The sequence below is a fragment of the Chaetodon auriga genome, chromosome 1 (assembly GCF_051107435.1).
Source record: "Chaetodon auriga isolate fChaAug3 chromosome 1, fChaAug3.hap1, whole genome shotgun sequence".
NCBI lineage: Eukaryota > Metazoa > Chordata > Actinopteri > Chaetodontiformes > Chaetodontidae > Chaetodon > Chaetodon auriga.
In genome coordinates, this window is record NC_135074.1 from 18,990,566 (window position 1) to 19,000,726 (window position 10,161).

General features: G+C 43.8%; 1 long non-coding RNA gene across 1 annotated transcript in view; it reads left to right on the forward strand.

The window, feature by feature from the left end:
• LOC143324997 (uncharacterized) overlaps positions 1 to 9,109 on the forward strand; it is a 32,977-nt gene extending 23,868 nt beyond the window's left edge. The window contains exons 3-5 of the long non-coding RNA XR_013077496.1: positions 4,775 to 4,836; positions 6,505 to 6,615; positions 7,837 to 9,109. This is a non-coding gene — a long non-coding RNA (uncharacterized LOC143324997). The remainder of the gene's footprint in view (positions 1 to 4,774; positions 4,837 to 6,504; positions 6,616 to 7,836) is intronic.
• Positions 9,110 to 10,161: the final 1,052 nt, after the last annotated feature.

The following is a 10,161-nucleotide window of genomic DNA, read 5'->3' on the forward strand; positions in this document are numbered from 1 at the left end:
GCATCATCTGCAGATGATCCGTCTTTACCAACAACGGTTTTATGAAGTCTTCCTGAGCTCATGTAGTAATATCCTTTGTACAAAGTGGTGAACCTCACTCCATCCTTACTTGTGAACGGCTGAGCCTTTCCAAGATGCCCCTTTCATACCCAATCATGATACTATCGCCTGTTACCAATCAACCTGTTTACCTGTGGAATGCTCCAAACAGGTGTTTTTGGAGCATTTCACACCTTTCCCAGTCTTTAGTTGCTCCTGTCCCAACCTGTTTGAAATGTGTTGCTGCATCAAATTCAGAATAACAGATATTTACAAAAATCACTGAAGTTGATGAGGTCAAACGGTAAATGTGTTGTTTTTGTGCTGCTTTCAATTGAGTTTGTCATAAAGAATTAGCTAATTCTCAAATTCTGTTTTATATTTTGCAGTGTCCCAACTTTTTTAAAATCAGGGCTGAACTTTCCCTCAGTTCTCCCTCCAGCTGTAACGACAGGGATGAGGTAAAACATGAAATATATTTGTACTTTTTATTTTCTATTGTACACAGGGGATACAATAAGGGATTTTTTTATGGTGACATCCTTTGGCTGAAGTTGCCAGCTTGCTGCAGCGAGGTAGATGATCACAACCATCAGTGGTGCCACTGATCTGAACCAGAGGAGGTCATTGAAAACAATGCTGTTCAGCTCGATGTTGAGACTTTTTAATGCAGAGGTACAGAGTATATTGCAGTGAGTAGAGTGTGGATGTGTTTGTGCAGCAGTACATTCAGACTTTGCTTCATTAAGACACAAATCAAGACTAAACTGCTAATCAAAAAACAATGTCACATGTTCCCTGTCAGGCTTCGAAACCAGTTTGAAAGACCAATGCAGAATTCTTTCCAAAGGAGAGTCTAGTATAAGTATTAGTATAACTGCTTCCTACTGTAGACACAGTAAAATCAGCCGTATTAGTGGTGCGGTTCCATTCCTCTGCATCTTTTGACCAAGTTTACTCATGAGACATTGCAGACTCTGACCTGAGACAGCACATGATGTGGTGACTTTGTCTCTGATCATCCGCTGTTAAACTATCACAGTCCTGGCAAAGACTCCAGTTCTCTTCCAAAAGAGGCTGTAAAATCTATACCAGCCCCTCTCTGTGACTACATGCTCTCTGCTTTTGCTCTGGCCGACTCCAGAGACAGTGTCAGTGACAAAGCAGTGAGCTTTCAGACAGAGCGCAAGTGTTTCTGGAGTGGCTCATCTGAAGCACGGGTCAATACAAACACTCACCAGCACATCACAGACAGTATCACTGAAAAGCAAAGCTGCTGCTCAGCTCCCAGGATTTTATTGGCTGTCATGTTGATTTTGCTCGTTCTGGGATTAGCATAGGCCTCAGCGTGTTTTTGTGACTAATGGTCTGTGTTTTGCGGCTGTGAAATCAGCAGCCTGAGAGCCCTGAACAGGCTGCACACCAGGGTCGTGCCTGTAGGTCCTGCTGCTGATGCAGCCCTAGCACATCTCTCTCTCTCCTTTACATACAACCATGTTTAGCACTCCTCTCCTTCTGCACCCAGGATGACCTCCACTGTAATCTGCCCACTCTGGCCAGTTTGTGGCATCTCCACATGTGTGGCCCAGCCTTGACTGATGGCTAAAGCTTGTTAACACCAAAGACACATTTGTGCTGCTTGCTGGGAAATGTTGAGGGTGGACAAAGTGGTGATCAAAGGACGTGGCGCAGCAGAGGAAGCGCTTTCAGTCTGAGCCTCTCGAGTTGCCCAAGTTTTCACCCAGCTGACCCAAGGACGTCCTCTCCTCCGACTCGACGCGCAGACGAGCGTTAGTCGCCGTTAGTGTTTACCTGTGAGACCACACGGGACTTTTAAGTAAACATATCACGCAAGCATCACCATGGAAACGTTTCCTAAATAAAATATGAATTTTATGTGTTGCTTGAGAAAGGGTTATTTGTTGGTGAAATGGCGCTCCACACTTGAAGCCATTTCATTTTTCTCAACACCACCTTCCCTCAGAGTGAGCCAGATTTGTGTTACCTGGCATTTGCCTGCAACACATTCCTACCTGATCCTCTCAGATTGAAAAGAGGGAAATTGGGGCTGATTGAAGGGATAAGTTCTGGTGGTGGAAGGACAGAAGCAGAGCGAGAGCTGGGTGAAAAACATGTGAACCCAATCTGCCATGTGTTGACTGTGCTGATTAGGGGCTTGTGCTAAGAAGAGCCTCTCTATCCCCTCATTCCCTCTGTTTACTTTGTGCTTCACCATCCTTCTCAACACAGGCATCACTGCAACCAGAGTGCCCTCCTCACCCTTCTCTTCTAAGATGTATCACCTGCACTATCACTGGGAGGCTCCTTTCCACGTCAGACTAGTCCAATTAAAAGATGACAGCTCAAATAGGGATTGACGGGGTTTAGTTGAGTTTGTTAATCCATTAGAGAAAGTGGAGTAAACACTGTGATTGCTAATAGCAGGAGATTTGTGACATGTCTGAATATTTGCTCCATTTATGGTAGTTTGACAGCTCTTCGTGCGCGTGCGCATGCCTGTGTGTGTGTGTGTGTGTTTGTGGAGAGCTGATGTAGACTCAGCCCATTAAGGGCCGCAGGGTGACTGCAGCAAAGTCCAGCTAATGTTTTGGGACATTCAGAAAGCCTGCAGGGAGCCAGGAGTAGAGACATGGGCTAAAAGCAAACCAGAGGTCCAGAAAATAATAATAAATAGATAAATAAGTGGATGGAATGGCATAAGAGAAGCTAGGGAAATAGCACATTTATACTCACGCATCACGTTTGTTTATTTATGGTGTCTGACGGCTGGGCCCGGATGGCTGCTGGGGGCTGGGGGGGGTAGTACAAGGACGGGCTTTCCCCTCTCAGAGCTCGGCTCCCTTGCTTTCATTAAGTGTCATTACCAGTACTTTCAGAAAGCTGGCCAGGCTGAGACCCGACTTCCCCTCTACAGATAGTTGGCCATGCATATGGATGGATTCCTGATCCCTCTCATCCACCACTGAGGAGGTTGGAATTAGGCCAACGAGAAGGAGAGCAGGGGGCTTAAAGGGTGCGTCCATATCTGACTTTAATGGCAAAGATGGAGCCATTACTTCAGTTGAGGGACAGTGTTCATGCTTGGTTTGTTGTATGTGTATATGTCACTCAGGTTATCAACATTGTGAGTGTTTCACTTGAGATTTTCTTCTTTTATGACCACACGGGTCATGCACACCTCTGTCTGTTTGATCACTTACATTTTATGCTCTCCTGAAGAATTTCATTTCGGCCAGTTGTGCAACTTACCCACAATACCATTTTAAAATGTGCATTTCTAGCAGCATGGTATTCATTAGCAATTTGCTCTTCCAGTTCACTCACTTTGAGAATGTCCCCTGATTGATGGGGTGTGATGGGGAAAGGGGGGGGGGGGTTGTTGTGTTTATTTGTATATCAGAGAATGAAATATTCATATTGTACGCTTTTCCAAGCAGAAGTTATCTAGATTCTGTGTAAATGGTACTTGGGATTAGATTTTCACAGCAGATTGCTGTTATTAAGGGGAAAAAGCCAACTCCTTTGAGCAGTCATCTTCCTGGGAGGCAATCTATTTCTCTTTCACGCAGCCAGAGTGCTGGACCAGGCTCTTAATGCACTGAAGCAAAAGTGCTTCGGTCCGCAACCTTTCACGCCTTCAGCTCTCCTTTATGTGATTGAATAGTTAATAACTATGAGTCGCCTTTGAAAGCTCTGCGCCGTTGGTCCTTCTGAGGCACTTCTCTTCTTTTTGTCTGTTTGGCTGCTGTACCTGCCCATTGCTCAGTCTGCCTGCATGTCTACTTGCCCCAGATGCCAAGTCGACTGATAGCCCACCTCTTCTCCACCAACCCCTCTTACTTTTATCTTTGTCTCTTGCCTGACTTGCCGCTTGTGTGTCTGGCTGTCTGGCTGTCTTAGTCTGTACATCAGAATTTTGAGGGCTAGGGATCAGCTTTTTCATCTCTTATTTCCTTGTTCTCCTCGTATACACATTCACACAAACAGACACACACATCCTCGCTCACACAGCTCATTAGCCCATCCCACGCTCACAGCTCTGGCAGAATGTGACCCTGCCTAATTGTGTACCATGCTCATTTGTTCTCCCTGCATGATGTGACGATTGCTTATTTATTCTCCTCAGGGCTCCCATCTCACATTAAAATGATTGACTCATTTCATTCACTGCACATTTTCAAGCTTTATTTGATAAGCTCATTTCCCTTGGCATTCAAATCCTTCCTTGTCCCGTGCTTAAAAGTTATAATGTAACCCAGGCACATTATTATTCATACTCGGGATTGTTTCTGCTGCTAATTATCTGTGTTAGAAAATAATTTTGCACATGTGATTCTGTTTATTCCGGTGGAATTGAGCAGCACAAAAGGGCAGACATTAACGATGCAGTTGGAATAGTTGAAGAACCAATTGTGTACACAAAGCTGGCAGACGCGGTCAACAAGAAGCTTAAGAGGGATTGGGACACTGTGGAAGCTCGGCCAGAATGAGCAGAGCAAATTTGCATTCTGTTACAATTTACATCTGGTTAGAGAGCAGTTTTACAAATAACAAAGCCATCAGCCCTTTTGTCCAATCATGTAATGAGGGAGTGTTTTGACACAGAAAAGAGCATAACAAGCGATTGCTGATTGGGGGTTTGGGCAGCATTGTTACAGGAGGATTTTAGCTCTTGTGATTTTGCCAGCTGACAGTCGATGTTTTCTCCCTGCAGCTACTGTATATCGACCAGGCCTTAGTGACACGGCAGCTGCTGGAAACCTGCTCAGAGCACTGGTAGGTCAATTCAGACTCAGACTTGTGATGGTGACGGGCACACAAAGATGTGATTGGCAGAGGTCACTAACCTAATACGTATGAGGCATCATTAGGGCTGGGTATTGAAACTCCTCTGACTGAAATGCATCTGAGTATCAAAAACTGTCAAATACTGCAAGCTGACAGGGACGTGTGTGTCAGCTCAGTATCGGGGCAGTTTGTGAAATAGTCCCAAAATGTAATATACAGATTTGTGTACATGGATCCCAATGTTACTTTATTTTCATTCATTTTACACTCAGCATGACACAGACTGGTGTTTGATTCCTGTGTAGTGAGTAGTTATTTTCACCCACACCATAATGTTTTCCTAAACATTACTAAGTAGTGTTGGTGCCTAAAACTAACCAAACTGTGATCGTCACCTGAAATGTTTCTCAGCAAGCTTTATTTTGGAAGTCTAACCAGGCGTTGCAGACATGGTGCAGACACAAAAGATGCTTCCAGCTGAAATACAGTAGTTTGAAAGTTGTGCCACGAGAGTGTCACGAACAAAAGGAAAATTCACGTCCATGTATGCAAATTATATAATAAACTTTTGTGACTATTTCACAAACTGCTTTGATAATGTGTTGTGTATTTATTCTCCACTTATTCTTCAAATTGTTGCCGTTTTAAACTGTGTTATTTAGCCAAAGTCCTTGCAGTGTTGCTGGTTGCTTTGGCTTCTTTTGATTGAAGGGGACTCCAGAAATGTAGCATTAGCACTTCCAGAAAGGTGGAGAACTCACAAGACACAGATTAGAAAATTAAAAAAAGAAAAAACAGGCAAAATTGAAGCAGATGCTGAGTCCACACAAAAAATCTCCATCCATATGAAAATACAATGCTGTCAAGAGCATGCCAAACCAACAGGCAGTGATATAACCCTAAAGCCATGTTGCCCAATCAGATGCCTGAAATAAAGCTATTCCCGGTAGGCTACCTGCTACTAGAGGCCTGACCGGTCTTGTCCAAAACAGGTAACGCTGGCGGCGGCGTCTATGTCATGGAGTGTTGGATTATGTAGCAGTGACCTCTGTAGTGCATTCTGTTCACAACTCTGTTCCTCAAAAAAAGTAGAAGAATAACTGTACATTTCTGTGTAAAAAATCCTGTTAGCAGCTTAGCATCAGCACTATTTTGGCCATGTCTGCTATTGCACACAATCACCTCATGTAAACAAAGGAGAAAACAGTGCACGCTCGTCACACCAAAACTGAACTGAGTTTCTGAATATCTTCAACCTGGAGAAAGTTTTCCCAAAGGCCTGTTTTCAGTGGCCTAAAATTGTGTTTGTAAGTGGCCGAAACACCAAAATGCATATGAAAATGAGAAAAAAAACCCATGTACACATGGACAGCAGCAGTCAATAGTCAAGCTCCAACAACACTGGATCCCGCATTTCCCATAATGCAACACATAATGCACTCGTTTATCAGACACCTGATGACATACTCAGGGTTGTTCTGTCTCTGCTACCTCCAGAGGATTCAAACAGAACCCAATGACAGGCATCGCCTTGCTGCTTTAATTCAGAAACAACGATTAAGTGCATTGTGACATCCCTTGTTTTTAGCAGCCTCGATGCTCTTTGATCATCTATTTATTGCATGTGTTGTCTGAATGAAGTCTCTTGTGCTTTAGCTGTGCTATGACCACGAGAGGAGTTCTGATTAGTCAAGCTGAAAGCCCACAGAAGAGTCTCTCCTGCTGACTTCCCCAAGCCTGCGTTTCCCAGCAGCGTGTGCAGAGTTGGTGAGTTTCTTCAGGCCCAAGAGAGAGAGCAGATTCAGACATCACCTTGATGGGACACATTCCACCTTTCTCATCCCAGGGTCTGACATTTATCTGTTAATGATAAGCTCTGAAAATGCATGAAAGGGGGAAACTTCAGTTAAACCTCACTTTTGGTGTCACAAAAAGCTATAAGTGCATATTTTGCTCACCTCACTCAGTCACAGTTTTGTTATTTCTTGTCTCTTGAGTCTTGAGTGCTGATTTAACTGATGCATTTTAGTTGTAAGAAGCTTTTAATGTCTGCATGCGATTGTAATTATACTTTCAGAATGTGTATAGCGAAGCTTAAAACGTTAAAATGGTTTGATCTGCATTATAGATGGACAATCTGTGAAGGTGGAACCTGCTGTAGTAATAAGTTCACATTTATGACCTGATATTTGTTGTTTTCTGTTCAAATTCCCTGAATCCCATTAGTGTTTAAATTTAATTTGTTTTCAGTACGTGTAAGTTGAATACATGATGAGCTAAAAGGAATACTCTTCTATTTTATTTTTTTTTTAGATAAAAGTTTCTGTTCGTTGATTTCAACAAAAGAAAAGTAGAGCCCTTGATGTGTTTTGAGTCACGTACACTAACTACTCCTAGAGCCAGAGACCCCACAAGCCAATGTAGCCAAAATCTTAATGAATATGGGCAGAGAGACAAGAAATTGCAGCCAAATAAAAATATAATAAAGGCATCTAAACCCTAACAAGTCTGCCTTTGTTCTTCCACTCCACCCACCACAAGTTGGCTGTGTGAAAGCAGGCATTGTTGCAGCTTTGAGGGCAGCTCTGAGAGTTCCATGCCCATCGGCCTTCAATCACATGGGATGTCTGAGTTTGACAGTATAAAGTCTTTCTTCTAGAACAAAATAAGACCCCTAAGCAATAGTGGATGAGCTGTTAGTAACCATACAGTCCACAGGGAGGTAGACCAAGCATTGGTAGTACCGTATACACAAAGTGTTGGTTAGGGATAAGACAATGGACAAGTAGAAACATTACTGCATGCTGCAACACTCTTGAATTTCTTACATTTAGTAACAGAAGTAAATGGTGTCTGTTTGTTGGCTAAAATTCCATTTGACTTTATACCAAATACAAAGTTCATGAAAACAGCAGCACATTTTTTTAAACTCAGTTTCATTCCTGATTTATACAAACAACACCCAAACTATTCTGTCTTCTCCTGCAGGACTCGTAGTTCACGACGCTCCTGCTCCCACAGAAGTTGCAGCAGCTATTGTCTTTCCCATCTCATTTCATTTGACTGCTCACAAGGCAACGGCAAGGAGCACACTGTGAGCTCACACAGAGACGGCGAGGCGGCTCTCCAGTCACTTGGTCGTAGTAGGTAAGTTATTCACTCACTGGCAGCATGTAAGGATTAATTCCAGCCTCACAGGAAGAGGACACCATCGGTTTCTGCCTTAGCCAAATCAATAGGCAACATTCTTTCCAGCATAGCAGTCAATACACCACACTTAAGGTGTCTGAGGAAACTAAAGAACACCAATAATTGTTATTAATGCCTTGGATATCCCCAAGCATTGCATTTAGAGGCAGTCCTTAGCTAAAAGACATTCAGCCATCACATACTGTACACATCCCAGAAAGGCCTCGCAGCTCCAGTAAAGTGTCTGTGAATCCTAAGAATGTAAAAAAAATGCTGACCAATAGAATATAAACTGCCTTTGTTAGTACATTAGAAAATGTTGGTGTGCTGACACCCTTAACGTAGATGGTGAACATGGTAAACATTAGCATGTTGATGTTAGCGTGTAGCTCAAAGCACCACTAACATGGCTGTAGGCTCTTGGTGAACATACACATGTCGTAGATGACAGCTGCTGTTCAGCGTGCCGTGGAGAAGCTTGTGTTGGTTGTGACTTGTTATTAGCATTAAACTTGATTTAAAGTGGTGGCACCTGTGATTCTTTTTGCAGCCAAAAGAAATGTGTGTTTTTGTTTTGTAGCATGCCAAAAATGCTAAAGCAAAGGAAACGATATCAACCTCCGGGTTAACAACATGATCTATGACACTGACTGAGAGATTTCGAAGTCATATCCCATCAGTGTTTAATCTGGTTAAAAACGCCACAGTTAACTGATATAAACTCCTTCTTCACAAGAATATGCAGTATGTTGCAGGGACATGACACACAAACAAGCTTTAGTGCACCAACTGGCGCCACCCATTACACATTGTATACAAAGCCACTCTATCAGTGCAGGCAGTTATCCAGTGAAGGACAGCGAACAACAAGCATACATTGCCTCCTGTTTCTATCATAAACCACATGTGGGTTCAGAACTGGTGAAGGTAAGGGACTACAGAAGATGGGAGGCGTGTATGTGTGTGTGTGTGTGTGTGTGTGTCGGGGTGGGGGTGTAACATTCAAAATTCAATCAAGTGAAGGCCATCTCCAGCAGGGTAACAGGGAGTGGAGGGGGTGGAGGGGAGAGATGAGGGGAAACTCAGCTGAAGTTTCCACTGGGCCTGCTGTGCTCCTAATGCAGCCTTGGATGTAATTGGGTCCCAGAAGGCTGTTCATTATCGGGGGTGAGCGAGGCAACAAAACAGAAAAGGGTGGAAGGAGAAAGAAAATGTCTCATTCTTTGCTCAGTGCCTCTGTCCCGGCACCATTATGGGACAAGAGTTAATTAAAAGAGCAGTTGATGCCTCTGTTTTTCTCATCAATCTCACTTCTGCTCTTATTAAGTTTGTAATGACAGCAGAGCTCGTCCCTGTCTGCCACCAGACACACAACAAGGGGGAAGAATGGGAGGAAGGGACGGGCGGGGCAGTTAATGTGAGGGACAGCTCATCTCAACAAATCTCATAGTGGTCAACAGCTAACATTCACCGTAATCCCTCCATCAAATCTCAGGGTGACGACATGCGGTCGGTGGAGGAGAGCTGAGCTCTCAGTAAAAGGCGGCTTCTTTATTTTGGGGTGTGGCAGGAGAGCACATTTAAGAGGCGTGGCTTTGCACCCTAATCCTGTGGCTCCTGTCTTCACCGCCTTGGAGACCATTTTAATTCCCTCCATCATTACAGGGACCTTCCCTAGAAAGCTTTGGTAAAGGTGACTGCTGACACCGTCATTCACAAGGACTATTTCAAAATGTCAGCCCATACCTGAGATTTGTCTCATTAGAGTTGGTGGAGTCCATTATATCCATCCCCTCCTCCGCCTGCCACACTCAATCAAGACGGCTTGGAGAATCGAGGAGGTCGAGGGAGCGCTCATAATCATGTTATTTGCATAAGAGTTACAGTGAGGCAGACGATCACTGACCAACAAGAAAGGAGCGCTGCAGAGGGATTCAGCGAAGAGAAAAACACTGCTAGTTGTCGCACGCCACATTTGAAGAAATCACAGGCAGGCCGGTGTCTTTTTGTCTTTTCCCTCTAAATTGATGCCAGCTAGTAAGAGTGGATTCAGCTAAGAGACATCAAGAAATGTCATCCTAACTGTGATGAACACAGTGAAACACCATCCCGGCTTCTGTTCGA